Genomic DNA, 21,335 nt, shown 5'->3' with positions numbered 1-21,335 from the left:
ATTTAATAGATTTCAGACAAAAAAGTTAGAAATCCAGCTGAAATCATATCCATTTACCTATTTGTATAAAGCGTGCACTTTTCAATCAGTGGAGGCCTTTAAACTATGCAGTTGTTTTTTTCCTCATTGATTTTTCTTTCAGTATAATACACGTTTATTTCATGAACCTAATTTTCTATGAAGCTAGTGGCAAATACTTCTCTGCAAAAACATATGAAGAAACCATTAGTCTGAAGATCTGAAGAGCCATTAGTTAAACTACATGGAACAGCACTAATAGATACCAGATTAATCTTTAGTGTAAACCCCGAGAACATTCATAACGTAGGCTCAGTTTCAATATGAATGGGACTTGCATTGCTTTGTAAAGAAGCAGTTGATGGCCTGACGTTGATGAGCTTACCACACAGAGGACATGGACTGGCACTGGGAAAATGGAGAGTAGTAAGATCAGAATGTTTGCTAGTAATTCTTTTAAGGATGAAAGATGACCCAAATGTGGAATCGTGCTCGCACTGCAATTAATGATAAAACTCACTTTGCATTCAGGGGAGCAGAGTTTAACAGGATTGTGGTGTTGGTAAACATGGTATCCCATAAAGCACTATTATGAAGATTATGTGAAAACCTTTTTCAGTGGAATCAAACACGTAAGAGCTAGACGTGTGTACACAGAGAGAAAGGATTGCTTTGTAATACCCATCCTATTTAAATCTACTTGGATAGAGCTGTGCAGTTTTTAGCCCTTGATTCTGTGCAGTGTAAAATGCTGGTGCTTTTGCATTTTATCTAAACCTCTTCTGCCTACAAATCCAGACTATAAATTATAAGCAGCCAACCTGTTCCTGTGGCATTCCCTTTCTTTGTGCTTCTGTGCAGGTCATGCACACTGTGCACACAGGTGGGGAGTGCATCATTATCTGCTATACCTCTTGAGATAGGAACAGCAAAGTCCTGAGCACAGCAGCTCTCCTTGGCCCTCCTGAAACCTAAGAGCACGTAAGAGCAAGCAGAAGGGAGCAGGCAATGAAGTCCATATTGTGTGGTTTTATTTTGGGAGGCTTAGCTTTTCCAAAGTGTATGCCAGGCATGGTGAAATTCCTCTTTTCTCTCTCTAACTCTGTAAAACCAGTAGTTGCACACAGGCAATCAAAGATATTTATTTGAGCACAACAAGCAGACAGTTATTTCTTGGGAAAAGATACTTGCAGAGAGATTTAGTTGTTGCTTCAAGAAACACTTCCAGCAAGCCAGCTGAGCCTGGATTGACGGTGGTCTGTTTTCACTCATGCTGATGAGTCTGGGTCAGTGGGTAGTCTGACCGTCAGGTCAAACATGTATTAAGGGCAAAAATTGACAAAGAATATGCTAGAACAAGTGATTTACCAGCTGGGCACAGTCATTGTAAGCACCCCAGGTTGGTTGTTATTAGTGTGTAATGGAATAGCTGTGGACAGCAGGGCTGGGAAAGCTGAGGGGCAGATTGACTGTGGTGGTAAAACTGAAACTGCATTGAACAGGAGGAGCTGCCTCTCAGTTATTTTAGTGTTTTGTTTTGTTTCATTTTACTGCATTTTTGTCCAGACAATTAATCTGTTGCTGTCTAACAACTTCTGAGTCTGAATCAGCTCTTTATCTTCCTTCCTTCCATTAATAACTTTTGAAATCCCCATGAGATTATATCCACAGCCTTAATGGCCCATCTTCTTAATGGCACAGGCTATGAACCAATGTCTTAAAATCATTTTACAGTAATACAATTTCTTTCCATTCACTACCATTTGCCATTTCTTTTTGAGTGATTTTGGTACACCAGAAAGCCATGATAAATGAGTAACTTTAAAGTACTTCAGGATACGTTTCTTGCACCATTGTAACCTTTTTTTCTGAGGCACAGCTAAGGGATTCTGACTTCATGTTGAATAAAGTATCCAACATATGTCTTTATATTTAAACATATGGCTCCATTCTGATATCCCTTGTGAATCCTAATACTTGTGAAGCATAAAGCAGTCTTCTGCAGAAATAGTTCACTAAATCTAAGTTTACCTTTTCCTTGCCAGCTTCATGGGGAAGCGCCTGGCCTGACATCAGTTTGCTTTGAAACTGAACATAGATGTCGGGAGGTTTTAAAGTACGTGCGTAACTCTGTGCAGCTTCACTTTCTCTTAACTGCAGTCTTGTGTTTCTGTCAGAGGCTTTACCACAGACCAGTATCAGTAGTACCCTGCGTAAACCACCATTCCTTTGATGGCATGCACAGAAGCAGGCAAACATGGATGGGATTACAGGTTTCTTTGAAGACAGAATGCACCAGTGCTTAAACAGTGTGATTTCAGAGAAAGCAACACAATGTTTCATTTTCATTCATCTCAAATCACATTGCTACCTCTTGGAGTATTCTTGAAGTATTCCAGAAATCTCTTTCACTATGCAATAAACCACAGGTAGATTTACACATGCCACCAGCCTTAGCTATTTCTTGCCAGTTTGCAGACAGCAGTTTTTCTTTCATCTCTTTTTGTTCTTTAATGTTCCTAAATCCCTTTTACTGAGGAAGTGTGACACTTTAGATAGCTATTATTTAGGGGAAAGTCTCTCTAGCAGTGTAAGTGATATTATTTGATGTTATAAAGACTAACACTAACCCTAGTGAGAAGAGTCACTGAAACGAGCTCCTCATTGTTAGCTGTGTGGGATATTTACCTCTTGGAAGAGAGTAGCTGGACTCTATTAGCAACTGGGAACACATGAGGTGTAAACAGGTAACAGACCACTTGGATAACCATTTATGTTTTCAAATAGCCTGTGCAGAGTAAGGCACAGAGGCAGGAGCAATTGAAGGAAAATCAAGCTGTTGAGAGAAATAAAGTAGAAAGGCCATGTCTGAGATAGACAGAGTGTGAGGAGCACTGAGTGTTTTGACGGAGAAAACCAGCCAGTAAATATCTGCATATTACTCAGACATATGACTTTGGCTGAAAGGAGCTGGTCTGAATTGGTTTCACAGGTAATTCTTAGGCTGCTCAATTGGCAAATAACAGTGGTGTACTCAGCAACTGCAGAGTAAATGTCTGCTCTGCACAGAGCAAAAGTATTACATCTAGTTCATTGTTAAATACTCAGCAGTGAAATACTTCTGCTTCTGATGGCCTGGAGTGTACAGACCTAGTGGGGGAGTAGCAGTGCTTTAAATTCATAGAGGAAAATAGCAGGTCATTTTCCTCGAGCTCCTTCAGACTCAAAAGCATTGCTTGGCCTGGACTTGAAAAGTGCTTAACACGTTTAACTTCCACATCCAGGCATCTTAACAGGATGTCAAAATGAGGCACTTGGATGCTTCCTCAAAGAACAGTCTTTGCCTGCTTAAGTACTCTTTCGTATGACCAAAAGCCTGTTAATTGTCTAGGTGAGTTCTTTTTCAATTAAAGGACTCTACAAAAGGAAATGGATGAGGTTTTAGGTACCAAATGATGTGAGTCATGCAATTCAAGTTGCCTATGTATTACTTGATATTTTTTTCCTGTTGTGTTAAAAGGCAAGACAATTTGGCAGAAAATAAACCCCCTTGTGTTCCAGCTGTTCTTCAGCAATTAGAGGGCCTGGGGGCAGCTGGGCTTAGATTCTGAGTGATGCCCAATTTACCACTGTCAGTCCAGTTGCGTTCCATATGTTGAACAATCACGATTCCGGATACACTAATAGTGCACTGCACCTTCAGCCCGATCGTGCTCATGAACTGACATGGCCACACTGAAGGATTTGGTCACGTTCAGTGAGAAAACTATTACGATTAGCTACTTAAACAGTGCAGTTTATTGAAGCAACAGCTACAGGTTCTTACGGATAGCCAGTGATCAATACACTGTCTGCAAAAAGCACATGCAAATAATAGGGTTGTGAGTTGTACAAACATGTGACAAAGTATAGAGATTCCTAATTTTCCTGGCGAAGCACTTGATACAGTGCAAGTCTTACCCAAAGGCGTCCCTATGGGGGGACAAGGGGGGAAGAAAAGTCCAGCCCATTGACCAGTCCCAGGAGTCAAGGGTAATCTGCTGATGGAATCTTCCTTGACTTGTCCATGATGATAACTCGCCATTCCTTGGGTCATTTTTATACTATTTTTCACCTTCAAGGTGGAGCTTGAGTGACTCTAGTCACACATACCTTTATTATTATTGGAGTAAAGTTCTCTCACTTTGCTTTTAAAGATATACCAAAAAGAATTCAAAGAGCATGCTCAAAGAGGGGTGGTCTCACCTTGGAGGTGGGTAGCACTGGAGATGGAGGTGTGTTTTTGTATTGAAGTGGGTTATAATGAAGCAAAGTTCACACAAAGGACAACATTTTGTCAAAAGATGACAGACTGTTGGCTCAGGGTAGCAAGTATGCAGCTTACCAGTCCTTATCAGTTTTCAGTACCACCTAGTTCCCATCTCTGCTTGTGTTATGACAGAGCTGGGCTACAGAATCTCCACCCCATCCTCCATCAAGCAATGTTGTTACAGTAACCACTGTGGAGTGCATTCCTTGCATACCAGGTGCAGTTGTGCCTTACCCTAAAAGTCAGTTTAACCTTACACCTTTCTGCTCTGTGTGAACAATGCTGCATTTTCAAATACAAGTTTAATTTCTAAATCATGTTCAGTAATTATTCTGGAGGGCTCCACAGATTCTCTTCTCCAGGCTAAACAGCCCCAGCTTTCTTAGCCTGTCTTCATACAGAAGGTGTTCCAACTCACTGTGTTTCTGTGTCTAGTTTTGCATCTCTGTGAGCAATATTCTCTCTGGAAACTTGAAGAGGAAACCTAAAATATGAGCCTGATGATGGCTGATTTCAGCTGCAGTGCAGAAAGAGCTGTTCACTGGTGACCATGCACATGACCTTCACATACGTATTTGGCTTTCATTAGCCATCTGAAAACTCCTCAGCTCTCTCACTGCTAGGTAAGAAATACAACCCAGGAGGCTTTAGAATGGGAAAGAACAATCACATTCTTTAGAGGAGAGAATATTCTATCACTTTCTCAGTAGTTAGTGATGTGAGAAAAATACCTCACTCCCAGAGAGGACTGCTATTTGTATGCCAATCCAACACCCTTATGTCACATGAAGCAAACAGTGATGATGCAGGATAAACTGTAGGTGCCCCTTTTCAGCCCTGTGTTCAGAATTGCATAGGCAGTTTAGGAGAGAGAAAATCCTTCCCAGCTGTGAAATCTGATAATGCATAAGACTATAGCCCCATCATAGACCTCTGCAGTGCTGGGCTGCCTGCACCAAGCTTGGGTGGGTATGGACCAACAGACAAACCCAGAGAGGTGTTCTGGGCTCCAGTAGTAGGGCTGTGCTCTCTGATTTCAGTGGGAGAGAGGTGCTTGATGCTTGGGAGAATTTCTTCTATTTGCAGCTTTATGTGATTACCCTTTAGAAGTCTGGCTCTGACACTTGCTGAGTCAGTTTGTCTGGCAGAATACCTTGGATGGTTGTTTTATGTGTGAGCCATGGCTGCAGTTGGGGCGGGAAGCAGCACCTGAACTGTGCAAGTGGAAAATGCAAAAGGAAAAGAACCCCCATATTTCAGCCTGGCACACCTCATCCCTGTGGTTGTCAGAGCTGTTAGCCACACCATCTCTTGCACAGGAGGAAATGAGTGAGTGACTTCTGTCACTCGAGTGTGCCTCACTGAAAAGCCTCTAAGGGCATTTCTGTAGGTACACAAACATCCTCATAGCAGTGGCTGTGTTGTCATAGTGCTTAGCAAGAAACTGGATGTGTTCTTTTGCCCTGCACTTAGTGGCTAAATGCCATCTTCTTTCTTCACTCACGTATGGTAATTAGAATATAGCTGTCCCTTGGCAATAGGGCAGTGCCTACAGACCTTGAGGGGGAGATAGTTTGATAACTTGCTAGGGTAGAGGCTAAAAGAGCTTCTTGCATGCTTACACATTTCCAGTCTTTCCCCCCCTTTTTTTTTCTCTTTATAAATGAGACAGTATATCCACTGGTGTCATCACTGCCAGTCTGAATCTGTCAAACCCTGCCATCGGTCAGCACACTTGTTCCTTTTCTTATTAATTAAGTGGAACATTAAAAACACAGAGAATGAGATCAGACAGCTCTTCTTAGGGGATAGCCAGAGCCTGTAATGAGTGAAAAGAGGGCGTTGTTCATCTGTCACTGAAGCTAATAGGACATTGATTCAAGGACTATGGTGGGAGTGGGACAGGAGTGAGGACAAAGGCACTGAGGTTAGGTTGATGTAGGAAGTGTTGACTTTGCATGGATTAAATAGGGCTGTTTTCATATTTTATGCTCCCTACAGTTCTGATGTGTACTTAAGCCTTAACTGAGGTATGTGACCAGTCAGACTCCTGGATTGCAGTGGGTAGGTTTCTGTGAAGAAAGTCAACATATTTTATAGGATCCAGAGCCTTATTTAGGATTCTGTTTGAAAAGCAAGCAAGCAAAGTGTTATTAAGTCATCTGGTGTGATATTTCTAGCAAAATTTATTTGGGTACAGATAGAGTAAATATTTTGTTCACAATCCCGTCCAGGCTCAGATGTGCCAACACAGCCATCTTGGTGAGTTATGCTTGCAGGGGTGTGGGCATAAATAATAACAGTTCAGCAAAGGTTTCAAAGCTCCTTACAAAGGCAGGAAAATACTATTTTCATTTAGAAATTGAAAGAACTTTGGATGAGGTGCCTGAGGTCACAAAATAACTGTATTATACATAAAACCTGAGTTTACGGTTAACCAAAATTGAGATGTAATTGTCTCTGTTCAATTGTAACTTGATTTACATCTCCAGATTAATGTTCAGGTTTAATGGGTAAGAAGGTCGAATCTTTCTAATGGAAACATTTTTAGCCAAAATCCCCATTTTTATCTGAGAATCATTTTTAATCACTTAAAATCTGTAGCTCCACTAATGGTGACTGATTGTGCCACTGTGTTGTTAAGGTAACTTAATTTCTTTACAGAATTTTGCTGTTTAGAGCTTTATTATAGAGTCATAGAATCCTAGAATAGTTAGGGTTGGGAAAGACCTTAAAGCTCATCCAGTTCCAACCCCCTGCCACGGGCAGGGACACCTTCCACTAGAGCAGCTTGCTCCAAGCCCCTGTGTCCAACCTGGCCTTGAACACTGCCAGGGATGGGGCAGCCACAGCTTCTCTGGGCACCCTGTGCCAGCGCCTCAGCACCCTCACATTAAAGAACTTCTTCCTTATATCTAACCTGAACTTCCCCTGTTTCAGTTAACTAAAGCACAGTTAATGTTTGGGCAAAAGCAGCAGTGTGGTAGTTGTCTCAACAAGCTTCTGAGGTTTCAGGATTGGTATTTTTAGGCTACAGTACCTTAGGCCAGAATAACGAAGTCCTTTATAATGCCTTGTAGTACTTCATAATGCTGCTTCAAGTATAATTTTTTAACTGTCCCCTTCTGTTCTCTCCCCATCTCTTACGTCCTTGGAGCACCATGTTCTCATTTAGAACAATAGCAAACACAACACTGACTCCAAACCAAATGTGGGGCTGGAAGGGAAATAATTTCATCTGATTACATTAATATTTTATTGGAAGCAGGATGACAAATTGGAGACTGATTGCAAACAGCAGACAATCACTGACTATAGAGAATCCTGGCACTCTGCTGGCACTTCACAGCCTTTAAGGAGCCATTCCAAATCTGCAGGAAAACAGTTCAAACATTTTAATTTTGTAATTTAAATGGCATCACTCATTTCACCAGCTATTTAGCTGATTGTAATTATGAGAACACTGTGATAGACTTAGGAAAGCCTTAGAAGACCCACAACAGTGTGTATTATTAATAGACTTGTATGTTTTCCTTATCATTTTCACTACTAGTCATTCATATCAAACCAATGAGAATGTAACAGTTTCTCTCCAGATGCAGAAAATAGTTAGTTTCAGTCACATTTATTTCCCAGTATCGCATGCAGTGAGAGATTATTAATGACTTTTTCTTTATTATGCATTCCTCTGAAATGGTTTCCTTATTTATGGCATCTTGATTTAATCTCTGTAACAGAAACCTTCACTATTTATAGAATGACTTCCACTGTTTCCTGAGATGCTGCAGTCAGTTCTTATTATCAAAGCACAGCCTAATCCTCCAAGCATCTACCTGCAGCTCTTCCCTGATTTAGCAAATCACAAATGCTGGTAAGTCAGAGTCCTGCAGATGCTTACAGAATCCCAAAGGGATTGTTTTGTGTCAGTGTTGTGCCTCTGAAATGTTCAAGTGAATTGCCATTTTCAGTGAAATGTGAATGGTGCAATCAGAGCTTCCCTTTGCCTCAGCAATGGGGATTTGAAACTTGACTTGGACCTGAGGAAGAGCCGTGTGTCACTGTGCTGTGGAAGCGGAACAGTGTGTATATAAAATCAACAAATTGACTAAAAATCCCCAGTCCAACATTCCTCCATCAGTAAAGAGTCACTAGAATCAATCAGAGCTTATAAACTGTATAAATTTATAACAAGGGGTGATGGGTGTGTACTAAACTAGGAGAAGTTCAGGTTAGATATAAGGAAGTTGTTCTTTACTGAGAGGGTGGTAAGGTGCTGACACAGGTTGCCCAAAGAAGTGGTAAATGCTTTGTACGTGGCAGTGTTCAAGGTTGGACAGAGCTTTAGGTGACATGGTCTAGTGTGAGGTGTCCCTGCCCGTGGCAGGGGTTGGAACTGGATGATCTTAAGGTCCTTTCCAACCCAAACCATTCTATGTATTTCAGCTCTTGTAGACCCCAAGGTGGCCAAATGGCTTCTGCCGGGGGTGCTCTGTGTGTGTGACATCCTCAGGCTAGAGCAGTGCTTCAGCCCACACCTTGTGTAGTGACCGTCTCTTCTGTCTTTCCTAGAGATCAAAGAAGAGTGCCTCAATATTAAAGTCAGAAGTTGTGTGCCAGAAGAATGTCTGAGCAGACATTTACAGTCTGAAGAATAAATTATTTTGACTTTTATAAGTAAATCCTTTAACAAATGTGCTGCTCTTGCCTGAAACTGGGAGAGTTTAAAAGTTCTTGTTATAGTGAAATTGCATTTTCTGTGGCTCATGGGCTCCATGACAGGGAAATTCATATTGTTTCTCCATAGTGGGCGGTAAAAGTAAAAGGCAATTCACAGACAGAATATGTAGTTTCGCACATTTATTCTTGCAAAGTAAATACTAGGAACTTTGCTCTTCCCTCAATAGGGTTGCTAATAATTCTTAGTCTGGCATTTTGGTGGAATGCTCCGTCACTGTCTCTGTCCTGTGCTGCCTAGAACAGTAAATTTCAGGGTTGTTGCTTATACCCCTTCAGGAAGTTTCAAGACCATTGGAATGTGTTCTGGGTTCTCTGTACCAGGTCCTTAAAGAACTTTTTAGCAGTCCAGACTTTCCACTTGATTTAATTCTTGGACAAAAGAAATTCTGGCTCCAGTGATAGAAAAATAAAGATAACCGTTGAAAATGGAGTAAGTAATAACTTTACACAGAAGATGAAAAAATTGTTTTTTTTTAAAGGTAAAGGTAAGAGCAGAGAGATTTTCTTTGCAATACAGGGACAGATAATCAAAGCTCTGGCAGGAAATTAGTGTAACATTTCTATGCTCATAACAGGCTAAAAGATACAAAGGGATAAGGAAGAGTGAGAATGCTTTGGATCAGATTTGAAATGTGACTTGTTTACTAAGGGACCAAGAACCTACCCAGCTGTGGGGCACATGTTTTACTGTCAGCCTGCTGTGAATCTGTCCCCCTCCACAAATGGGGAATTTGTTACCTAATTGTCCTGGGTTCAGTTGTAGCACTCATTTCTCTCCTCCTTAGCAGCTGCTGCAGAGCTATGTTTTCTGCTTTAGCCTGAGAACAGTGCTAATAACACACAGATGTTTTCAGTTGTTGCTAAGTAATGTTTACTCCGATCAAGGACTTTTTCAATCTCATGCTCTGCAGGTGAGGAGGGGCATGGAAGCTGTGAGGAAGCAGAGACAGGACACCTGAACTCAACTGCCCAAACGGGCATTCCATACCACAGCACATCATGCCCAGTATAGAAACTGGGGGAAGTTACCCAGAAGGCCCAGATCACTCCTCGGGTAGGGCTTCGTATCAGTTGGTGGGTGGTGAGCAATTACATTCTTTTTCCGTGTTATTCCCCTTATCATTATTGTTATTGGTGGTAGCAGTAGTGTTTTGTGTTATACCTTAGTTACTGGACTGTTCTTACCTCAACCTATGGGAGTTACATTCGTTTGATTCTCCTCCCCACCCCTCCTGGGGCAAGGGGAGGAAGAAGGGGGGAGTGAGCGAGTGGCTGCATGGTTCTGGGCTTAGGCCATGACAGTGGTGCTCCAAAAACTTGCCATTCAGCAAGCTGACAGGAGTTGTTCCTTAGCACAGCACAGGAAAACTGCTGTTCCTTGCCAGTGCCCCCACTTCCAACAAGGTCCTCAGCCTGGCTCTTCTTTCTGTCTAAAACCATCTCTACCATAAAGTAGGCGATACACCTTCAAAGCAGGTTGATTCTATAGGTCATGGGTGCTAATCTGAAATCTCATCAGCCACAAACCCAAGCAGAGATAGGCAGATCCATGCATTTAAAAATTCCTCAGTGTCCCCTTTTACTCACCCTAGCAGAATGTAAAATTATTATGCTAAATTGCACTTGTGATTTTAGTAAAGTGGAAGCTACCCCATATCTTGCAGCTCTTTATTACACCAACAATTCCATATCATTTAAAAGGAGACGTCTCAAAAGCTGTCCCATTCTCCAAGTCTACTGTTGTCCAGATGGGAAAGCACGTTTGCACCCAGAATGTGTCAATACCTAAGGAAAAATGCACTGAGATAAGGATTCTCACTGTGAATGAGGGTCAGTAGTTTTGTCACAAGTGATGTGACACTTCTGGAGCTCTGTCTTTCTCTCAGTGCCTCTTGGATCAGGAAATAGAGCTGTACTATATAATTTATGTGACTGTTTACACTGTGAGACGGCAATAGCAGTATGTAAGATAGTGTGGTAGATAGAAATGTATTTGCATAAAGTAGTGGTTAAATAGTATTTGTTCAAATCAGCTCAGGAAGAATTAACAAACTAAAACAAAGAGGCCAACTGAATCTCTTAAACATCCCATTGCAAGCAGCTCCTGCTATTCCAGTATTTACAATTCCAGTGGTATCCTGTCACATGAAAAACCATGATACTTTTGTGGAATCTGTGGTCTTATTTCTTGGGAATTCAACTTCACGTGGATGTCTGGAGTTATCTGTATACATTTCTCTGTGCAGAAGAGAGCTCTTGGTTTTGGGGGTGGAGGAAGGAGGAGCAGGCAATGCTGGGAACGCAACTAACTTTTAATGCTGCCTCTTTTTCTATAGACTGGATAAAAATCATTAGTTATGGCATGTTAATGCAACATGATTGCATTATAGCATCCTGTACTGCTCTGGTTTGTTTATTAAGCCACACCAAATTAGATAATGTTAAAACATTTCATCCTGATGGAAATGTTACGATGTTGCCTAATGATGTGTTACATGCCAGAATCCTTGCTCTCCTGCAGCATCAGGTGTTAGGGCATGGAGATGACTGATGTGAGCACTTGGCAGACACTTTGCTGTTTCTTTCCTCCTGCCAGAAGGGTCTTCTGGCTTTGTGACTCTGTCTCTGCTCCAGCAAGCTAGTGGGTGCTCAGTTATCCATCTCAGGCTGTCAGCTGGCAATTGCCTATCTGTTCTGGGTTGCCTCACTTGTATCCATGGATTAGAGTTAGGAGAGGAAGGGAGTGCATGGTGAAGGGTTCATGAAGCTATTCAGGCTTGCTGTGAGCAAGAGGAGGAAAGGGAAGGGGTTTGGGATTCAGTCACCCTGAATGGCATGTGGAAAGCCACAAGTTACTGCAGAACTTGCTGACAGCAGCAGAGCCCTGGGAGAAAGATGTGGGAGAGGCAGTGACAGTAGTGAGAGTTTGATGGGCTTGTGTCAGCCCATCGGCTGCTCAGAGGTTGTGTTGTTGAGCTGCTGCAGACAGGTGGCACAAACCTTCACCACCCTTCAGAGTTTTCTTACAAGAACCTGTAAAACCATGAATCAGCCCTCTATGTCTTTGATTTTTTAAGTGCCTGTAAAAGCAACAGATGTTCTCACAACACATCCCACGAGAACTTTCCCCTCCTTTCTGTACAGGTACACGAGGGCTTCGTTGTACACACTGCTCCCTTCTAAGGATCAGATACGATGTGCAGCAGGAAGTGCTCCAGCTCAGGTGTCCAGAACAGCTAAGTCTGGAACCAGTTGTAAACCTTGTAAACCTTTGTGGGCAACCTCAGCCTGTCTTTAGAGGACCCCACAGCCAATGCTCAGGCACTGGCACCCTGCAGTGCTGAGGGCTTGGGCAGCCCAAAGTGAATGGGCCTCAGCAGACAGCACCGCTGCTTCTTTCCACCTTGACCCCCAGCAGCTGACGTAGACTCCAGCTGGATCCCCCAGGGATGGTCTTCAGGATCTCTCCTTCCCCTGATGCCCACCTGTGGCATGGACCTGCTCTGCAGAAAGCCAAAGGGCTGTAGGCAGTGGTTCACACCTGAACTGGTGTTTTTCCTCCTCCTCTGCTGTCTCTGCTTCGTACACGCAATCCAACTGTGCTTCATCTCTTCTAGCCACAGATCAGCTGTGTGTTTCTGTGACTTTCTAGGGCTGATACCATCCTGGAAATCATAAGAGAAGTTAATAATCTGTTCTGTGAAACCGATGTTACATTTCTGCTCTGGTTTCAAGACAGACCAAGTATGTCCCATTAAACTCAATGAAAAGTGTAACCAGGTGCCTTGACAGGGCAGGTTAGAAATACAGCTTATTTTTCCCCTCCAGCTCTCCTCAAATACACATAAGGTTTATAGATAATATTTTCCATTAGCCTAAAGCATCGTTTTTAGTATCAAGTGGCTCTCTTGTGACTCTTTATCACTGTCATGTCAAGCTGAAATGTGTGCAGAGCAGAGCAGGAGTGCTTTCTAGCCCACTTTGTATAGATTTAAATGTATATATTATGCAAGGCAGTAGGGGATCAGACTCAGTGGAGTAACTTCAGAAATAATTGAAAGCAGGACTTGTTCCTGGTACTCATAAAATGGCAGCAGTAACTCCTCAAGGTTCACACACAGTTTGAGCTTTTAATATTCTGCTGTGCCATTCTATGGCCAGGAGTGAAAAGTCAGATCCTTTCAGTTCTCTTGTAACTTAGCAGAAAGCTGTAAGGGGTAAATCAGAGATAAAGAGAAGTAATTAACTTTTTCAGAAGTCACTTTCAGCCAGGAGAATTTAAGTCTTGCTTTTGATCTTTCAAATCAACCATGAACCTTGCATTCATTTTATGTTGTATAGTATAATTATATAGAATTACATCTTATAATATAGAAATGGAACTTCACTATAGACAAAATGAAGTGTGGCAAGTGTTTTGGAGACAATACAAAGAAGTAAACATGAAGCATATGAAAAGCTTAATCAATAAGACAACAATTTCAAAATGAAAACATGAGCTGCTAGAGAATCCTGATAAATCACATCAGTTGTGTGGAGCAGCTCTATTGGATTAAATCACAGTGATGAGAAGCAAAACACATCAAACACAAAGAATTAATTCTCTCACTGTCTCAAACATTTATTTCAGTTTGAAGTTGTAGGTTTAGGAACTAATTTCCTATATGAAGACTGAAGAAAGAAGCAGCAGAGACAAATCAGCCTCTCCCCAACCCTCAGGAGAATCATAGAATAGTTAGGGTTGGAAAGGACCTTAAGATCATCCAGCTCTAACTCCCCTGCCATGGGCAGGGACACCTCATGCTAAACCATCTCACCCAAGGCTTCATCCAGCCTGGTCTTGAACATTGCCAGGGATGGAGCATTCACAACCTCCCTGGGCAACCCATTCCAGTGCCTCACCACCCTAACAGGAAAGAATTTCCTTCTTGTATCCAGTCTAAACTTCCCATGTTTAAGTTTGAACCCATCACCCCTTGTCCTGTCACTCCAGTCCCTAATGAAGAGTCCCTCCCCAGTATCCTTATAGGCCCCCTTCAGATACTGGAAGCTGCTACGAGGTCTCCACACAGCCTTCTCTTCTCCAGGCTGAACAGCCCCAACTTTCTCATCCTGTCTTCATACAGGAGGTGCTCCAGTCCCCTGATCATCCTCGTGGCCTCCTCTGGACTTGTTCCAACAGTTCCATGTCCTTTTTATGCTGAGGACACCAGAACTGCACACAATGCTCCAAGTGAGGTCTCCCGAGAGGAGAGTAGAGGGGCAGGATCACCTCCTTGGACCTGCTGGTCTCACGCTCCTTTTGGTGCAGCCCAGGATACGGTTGCTTTCTGGGCTGTGACGCACACTGAAGCCGCTTCATGTTCATTTTCTCATCAACCAACACCCCCAAGTCCTTCTCTGCAGGGCTGCTGTGAGGGAGAGAGGGAAAAGAAAGAAGATAAAACAGGTGATGTGCATGAAACAGAGATGGATGGGAGGATTTACTGTTCTTTGCAACTAGCTGTCAGCCCTTTTCCCTTCCTCCCTGCCCTCAGCCCAGATTATTAGGGTGCCTCTGCTCTGTGTCATGTTTGAGATCCATGGTTAAAGTGAAGTTCATGGTTCTGTTGGCAATGGTGCAGCTCATGGCGGTATCAGACTTACACTTGTGGGACAGCTCTCAAACTCTCACTGTTTGGGTTTTTTTTCTTGCTCTTTCTCCCTTCCCCAAATCCAGCAGGCTCTTTGATAATTATTTTAGGTCCTTAAATATGTGCCCCATTCAATAAATATGTTCCTAATGTCAATGATTAAGTGCATTAGCAGCTGAAAGAGCCCCTGGCCTTAACGATTGCAGTGCAGAACAATCAGAGCCATATCGCAGGCCTTCAAAATGTCACACATCTGCCATTGTAAATGAGCCACTATCACTTCTTTAAAACAGCTCTTTTGATCTATTCTAATGCACAAATTACAGTTGTTGTCACATCTTATTACTGTCATCATCTGGAAGCTTGAAATGTTTTGCTCTCTAATATCAAATTCCTAATAATTTACCTGCCTAAGACACAAAGGAGGGAATTGGGTAGAATACTCATTTTTCCTGGAGTTGCTCGATATTCCCTCAGCGGTATTTAATACACTTTGTTACAGTAATGCATTTTAAAACATTCAACGTATATATTTCCAGGGCAAACTATAAATTGTATTTTTCATCTCAAGTCCTCGTAGCACCAGGGAGCAGTGAGCAACCTGATGGACGGGACAGACAATGCGTTTTGTTGTCATTTAGCTAGCCACAGATCAACAGGACGACCGTGATCCTTTCAGTGGGGTGGGTAAGGGCTGTGCTGTGTGAAAGGGAGGTGTTAGATGCAATCCTGCTCAGTCAGGAGTAAAGGTGTCATGAGAAAAATGGCAGCAAATCCTGGCTGGTGACTGCATCACAGTATCATTCAACAGAGGACGGAGCACCCTGCAAGGGTGAGTGATGTGCAAAACTGGGTTTTGTGGCTTTTTAAACCAAAACAAATACTAGTCTCTTGGTTGTTTCAGTCCTTCAGTCTGTCAAATGAACACACGCACACAAAAACCCCAATGTAACATAGAGCTGAAGCTCGATCAGCAGAGGGGCACATTTTACATGGCTCAAAAGTAGGACCTCTATGCCTACAGCAGCTGTGAGCAGTCTGTCAAGGACTATTGAACAAAAAAGGCCTTGGAATAAGTTGCCTGGGCATTCCTTCCATATATTTGGAGGAAAATGCTTAATAAATGGTATATTTGCTTGTACCCCACCAGCACCTGTAGACAGGACATGGTGTGCAGAGGGCTTTGCATCTGCAGGGGGAAAAGTCCATTCAAGGGCAGGGAGTGGAAATACTGCTGGGAACAGCAAAAAATACCAGTCAATGAGGATTCTCATGTCTGTGTTACAGAGGACATAAATTCCATCTTCCAAAAATCATAGACTCCTTCCCCACTTCCGTTCATGAACATTCTCAATGATTCCCGAGCAGCTGAAGTAAGCTTGGTGAATTCTGTCATGCTTCTTAACTGGAGAGAATACCTCCTAAGCATTTTTGTTGGCCTTTTAATGTCTGTGCCTGCAAATAGTATGGCTGTAAAATGAATTATAATGATGTGCTAAAGTGGAATAATCTGTCATTTTATTAAGCACTTTGTGAAGGAAATTGAGATTGCTGGTGCTGTATTTTCTTCGAATACGCTCCTTGTCCCTCTGTAGAACATGTGTGCAGCTCCTCAGGAAATGAGGATGCAAACCATATGGCCTGGGATGCCAGAGTGCATTTTCAGTGATAACACAGACATGTTACAGCAGTGTCTCCCAAAACACTAAGGGAATCTTCTACAGTTGTGTTGTATGCTATTTTTCATATTAAAATGATCTGTCAGTAACTCCAGTGATGAAGTGATGAAGCGGTTTCACCCTGTTGTCTTTATTCCCTGTTCACATATTCCTTCTTATGGCTCCCAAAGAAAAGGCTGTTTCTTTTGAGATGCAGTTTGATACTTTGGTTAAGCTCATGTGATTTTACTTGTGTGGATTTTTCTCTGTAATTAACTGTAGGACAGTTACTTTCAGCAAGTGTTTTTTACAGACAGAAATGTTAATACCTAAATGTGGGGAAGAACAGGTTTTCTCTTTGAGATTCCGGGGGGGGGTGGGGGGGTGGGGGTGTGTGTCACAGTGTAACAAGAAGCCACGTTTTTAGGAATATTTAGTCCTGTGGTTCTGCAGGATCTGTTATTTTTGTTATTCATTAACTGAATTGCAGGTTCTTTGGGAGAAGATTGGTTTTGAGCAGTTATTTCCTGAGCAGGGGTCACAAGGCACATCTGGAAGGTGTTGGGACACAGGGAGTGGAGCAGATGCAGTAAAGGGTCTTGGACTGAGAGCAGGACATGGATAACTGGTATTTCTTCTGCCATGGCTAAGGCAGGCAATTTGATGGTAGCTTTGCTCCATAGTTGATGGCAACCCAAAAATGCACTTACTCAGGCCCAATGTTTATTGATTCCTTTGATGTAATAACTTGGTAATGATCCTTATTAAGGACATCTCTGGCAAACAGGTGTTTAAAATCTAGCACAAAGTTATTTTATTAGTACTGAATTCTCAGACACAGAGATGAGTACTGCTTTCTTCTTTTTTCCTTACAGGAATTTGAATTCTGTTTTCTCCTCAGTTTTGAAATCAGTTTGGTACCACAGGGATAAATGCACATATTGCATTACAGGACAGTGTGATGTAGGCTGACACCAGGATAATGAACAGATATTTACAGTTACCTTTGGATCTGTGCAAAGCTACTTTGCTTCCATTGCTTTTCAGTTTTGTAAGCACTATTCAGTCAGTTACAATTGTGTGTAAAATCAAAGTGGAAACCACAGAATCAATACCTTAGAAACAAACAACATCTAGAAATCCCTGAGCCTGGAAGATCCTAAAAGAAGGAAAAGACACTTCTCCATATTCATGAGGTTTTACAGAAATGAATGTCAGAGTGATGAGAAGTATATCTGAGTGTAAAATGCCCGTGTTCATTAATCTCTTTTCAGGGCAGCACGTCAGCTTATCAGCTTTCTGGGAGCACAATTAAAGAGAGAAGATGTTCTGTCTTCGAAGCCATCAGTGGCTCCTCTTTGGTCTTGAGCAAGACAGATGCTGCTCAGGTAGGGTTCATCAGACAATCATATTTAGAGCTCTGTCAGGTCCATGATAAGTAGGAAAAAATGATAAGATTGGGGGTGTTTATTCACTCTCTCTGAGGGAGGTATGTTCTGGTTTATTTCTTGATTAAAAACCCTCCCATCCAAACTGTCATCTGAAGAGTTTAACTTTGCTGTAGACTTTTGGACCATATTGGCAGTTCCAGGACTGGAGGGTCATCTGAGGTTAAAAATAAACCCAAACCACCAAACTAAAAAGGTAATTCCCAGCAATCTGCTGAAATTTATTGGAGTTCTTGTGATAACAGGGCCATCGGCTGCTGCTCTGGGTGCCATGGAAACAGGCATCGCTGCAAACAGGGAAGGTGGCTTTCCTCTCATTCCTGTTTCAGAAAGAGAAAATAAGCTTTTGTGAGATGACTCGTTTAAAGGACTTTGCCCCTGTCTTGCCAGTGCATGTGGTCATTGCCCTGACAGAGGGACTGAGAGGTGTCTGCAAGAGGGGGAGTGCTGGCAGTACTCTTTTGGGGGATTTTCTGGGTTTTGGGCTCTTAATTTATGAGAGAGTTATCGAGTACTAGAGGGAGAGGTATCTTTAAGTGTTAATCTTGTCAGAGGATGCTCTTGTGGCTGATGTAATGCATTGGAGTTAAGGAAATCTGACTTAGATGCCTCAGTTAGCAGAGAGCTGTTCCAAGGCTGCTCTGCTCTGCTCTTCACCCTCCGCAGCTCCACCAAGCTGTTGGTGCCACGGTATGTCTGTGGCTCACAGGGACACTGCTCTGGTGGCAAGTGACCTGCATCTTGCGAAGAAGGTTACTGCTTTGAACCTTCAGACTTCCTCTGCAGCTCCTCCTCCGGGGTTGCTTAGAGCATGTGCAAACAAGGATGTTTAGAACCTGTACTGTAAACACTGACAGACAACTCTGAAGGCCTTTCAGGCTTGTGAACTAAAAATACAATAGCTATACAATGGTACCATTATTGCTAATCATAAACAAATAGGCAAATATGAAATCAAACATGCTTAGAGAGGTGTTTATCATCTATTTGTGCCTCTACTGGCGGCAGACATTTGTGTATTCCCATTCACACTGCATGAGCAAACAGGCAGGTTAATGCATCTTGGAGTATGTTTGGTCCTACTTCATAGCCTGTTTGACAATGCTGGCAAATACAAAGTTATACCTATTTGTGGTAGGGAATAATGCAGACATTAGGAGTGGTTCAGATATCCTTCACCTTTTTACCTTCACTGAGATTTTCAGCTGTGTGGAACCTTGTTACATGATATGGCTATTTATACAGCTGAGCTAGTACAGAGTGAAATGTAAGGAAGAATTCCTTAATTCTGCCATGGTACTTTGTCTGTGATGCAGCTTCAGCTGCAGTTTGGGCCTCCTGAATCTACACATCTTGGGCCAAACCAGTCAGTTCCTAATGATCTTGTATAGGCAATGGGGAGAAGGAAGGAAAGCATTTCAACAGGTACTGGTTAATTGTGCTTCTGCAGAACTGCTGGTTATTTTAACAGTGCTAAGGTGTAACAACCTGAGCACAGGCTTGGTAGTGCACCAGAAGACCTGAACGGAAGATGCTTATGCTATAATTATTATTATTACTTCTTAATTTTAAAATAGCTAAAATGCATTGAGAGATCTCCAGAGAATTAGTTTCTTCAATGTCCCAGTTGTTTGTGCTCTAGCTGATGTCTAGACTGATGCAGCCAGGCTTAGCCAGGAGGCCAAGAGGATGCTCATCACCCTAAAGGGGGAGGGAGAGAAAAACCCCGACATCACTGTGAACTCTTGCATTTGTTTCTGTTTCAGATAGGCCAAATTTTAACTCTTTTTTATGTGTTTCAGTGCTAGCCCCCTCTTCTTAATAAAACGTAGAATAGAATCATAAGGAGTAATTTCTCACTCCAAAAATTATTGATAGGAATCAGCACAAAGGTTTTACATTTGAAGCATGGCTGTGCAGCAGCAGGATTTAGAGAGCGTTTGCTGGAATTGTCATAGAGATCCTGAGATTGCTGCAATAAATGTCTAATAATTTAAGTGGTGAGCTTCATACCTCAAATGTAACAGCTGGAGGTTTCCATTTGAGGCTTCTTCTGCCTGCTTTGCTGAGTGGGAGGCAGGCTTCTTCCCCTCCAAACTCAGAGAACCCTATTAGATTAATGTGAGATTTTTGGTAAGACCTTACACGAGAAGAGTAATCTTAAGATATTGTGAAGTTGATAATGATTACATTTATATCAGATCTATGACAAATTCACATTTCTCTCTAAACTGCACATGTATTATTTATTCTTCATGTTATTCAGTAATACAGTAATTTGTTTTGCTTAAACTGATGCTTTTCCAATTTCTTTATGCTCGACTCTATTGTTTCTGTGCTTAAGTGAAGATGAAGCCAAGGAGATAGTCTGGAGCAATACACCATTGCATTAGAATCATAGAATAGTCAGGGTTGGAAAGGACCTTAAGATCATCCAGTTCCAATCCCCCTGCCATGGGCAGGGACACCTCACACTAAACCATGTTACCCAAGGCTCTGTGAAACCTGGCCTTGAACACCGCCAGGGATGGGGCATTCGCAGCTTCCTTGGGCAACCCATTCCAGTGCCTCACCACCCTTACAGGAAAGAATTTCCTCCTTATATCCAATCTAAACTTCCCCAGTTTTAATCCATTACCCCTTGTCCTATCACTAGAGTCCCCAACGAAGAGTCCCCCACAGCATCCCTATAGGCTCCCTTTGAGATACTGGAAGCTGCTACGAGGTCTCCACGCAGCTTCTCCTTTCCAGGCTGAACAGCCCCAGCTTTCTCAGCCTGTCTTCATACAGGAGGTGCTCCAGCCCCTGATCATCCTCGTGGCCTCCTCTGGACTTGTTCTAACTGTTCCATGTCCTTTTTATGCTGAGGACACCAGAACTGCACACAGTGCTCCAAGTGGGGTCTCCAGAGAGGAGAGCAGAGGGGCAGGATCACCTCCTTTGCACTGCTGGTCACGCTCCTTTTGATGCAGCCCAGGATACGGTTGCTTTCTGGGCTGTGAGCGCACACTGAAGCCGCCTCATGTTCATTTTCTCATCAGCCAACACCCCCAAGTCCTTCTCTGCAGGGATGCTCTGAATCTCTTCTCTGCCCAACCTGTAGCTGTGCCTGGGATTGCTCCGACCCAGGTGTAGGACCTTGCCCTTGGCATGGTTAAACTTCATGAGGTTGGCATCAGCCCACCTCACAAGCATGTCGAGGTCCCTCTGGATGGCATTCCTTCCCTCCAGGGTATCAACTGAACCACACAGCTTGGGGTCATCGGCAAACTTGCTGAGGGCGCACTCAATCCCACTGTCCGTGTCAGCGATGAAGATGTTGAACAAGACCGGTCCCAACCCCGACCCCTGAGGGACACCACTCATTACTGGTTTCCAGCCGGACACTGAGCCATTGACAACTCTTTGTGTGCAGCCATCCAGCCAGCTCTTTATCCACCGAGTGGTCCATCCATCAAATTGATGTCTCTAATTTAGAGACAAGGATGTCGTGTGGGACAGTGTCGAACGCTTTGCACAAGTCCAGGTAGAT

The 21,335-nt window shown here is 42.8% G+C and overlaps 1 long non-coding RNA gene across 1 annotated transcript in view; it reads left to right on the top strand.

The window, feature by feature from the left end:
• The window catches only part of LOC134159054 (uncharacterized), an 82,189-nt gene that overhangs the window by 45,763 nt on the left and 15,091 nt on the right, over positions 1 to 21,335 (top strand). The window contains exons 3-4 of the long non-coding RNA XR_009963015.1: positions 17,630 to 17,743; positions 17,920 to 17,999. This is a non-coding gene — a long non-coding RNA (uncharacterized LOC134159054). The remainder of the gene's footprint in view (positions 1 to 17,629; positions 17,744 to 17,919; positions 18,000 to 21,335) is intronic.

Source organism: Pezoporus occidentalis, unplaced genomic scaffold (genome assembly GCF_034315485.1).
Source record: "Pezoporus occidentalis ecotype Australia unplaced genomic scaffold, CSIRO_AGI_Poc_V1 ctg10, whole genome shotgun sequence".
Classification (NCBI taxonomy): domain Eukaryota; kingdom Metazoa; phylum Chordata; class Aves; order Psittaciformes; family Psittacidae; genus Pezoporus; species Pezoporus occidentalis.
The sequence above is the reverse complement of the archived record's forward strand: the minus strand, read 5'-3'. Positions and strand labels throughout refer to the sequence as shown.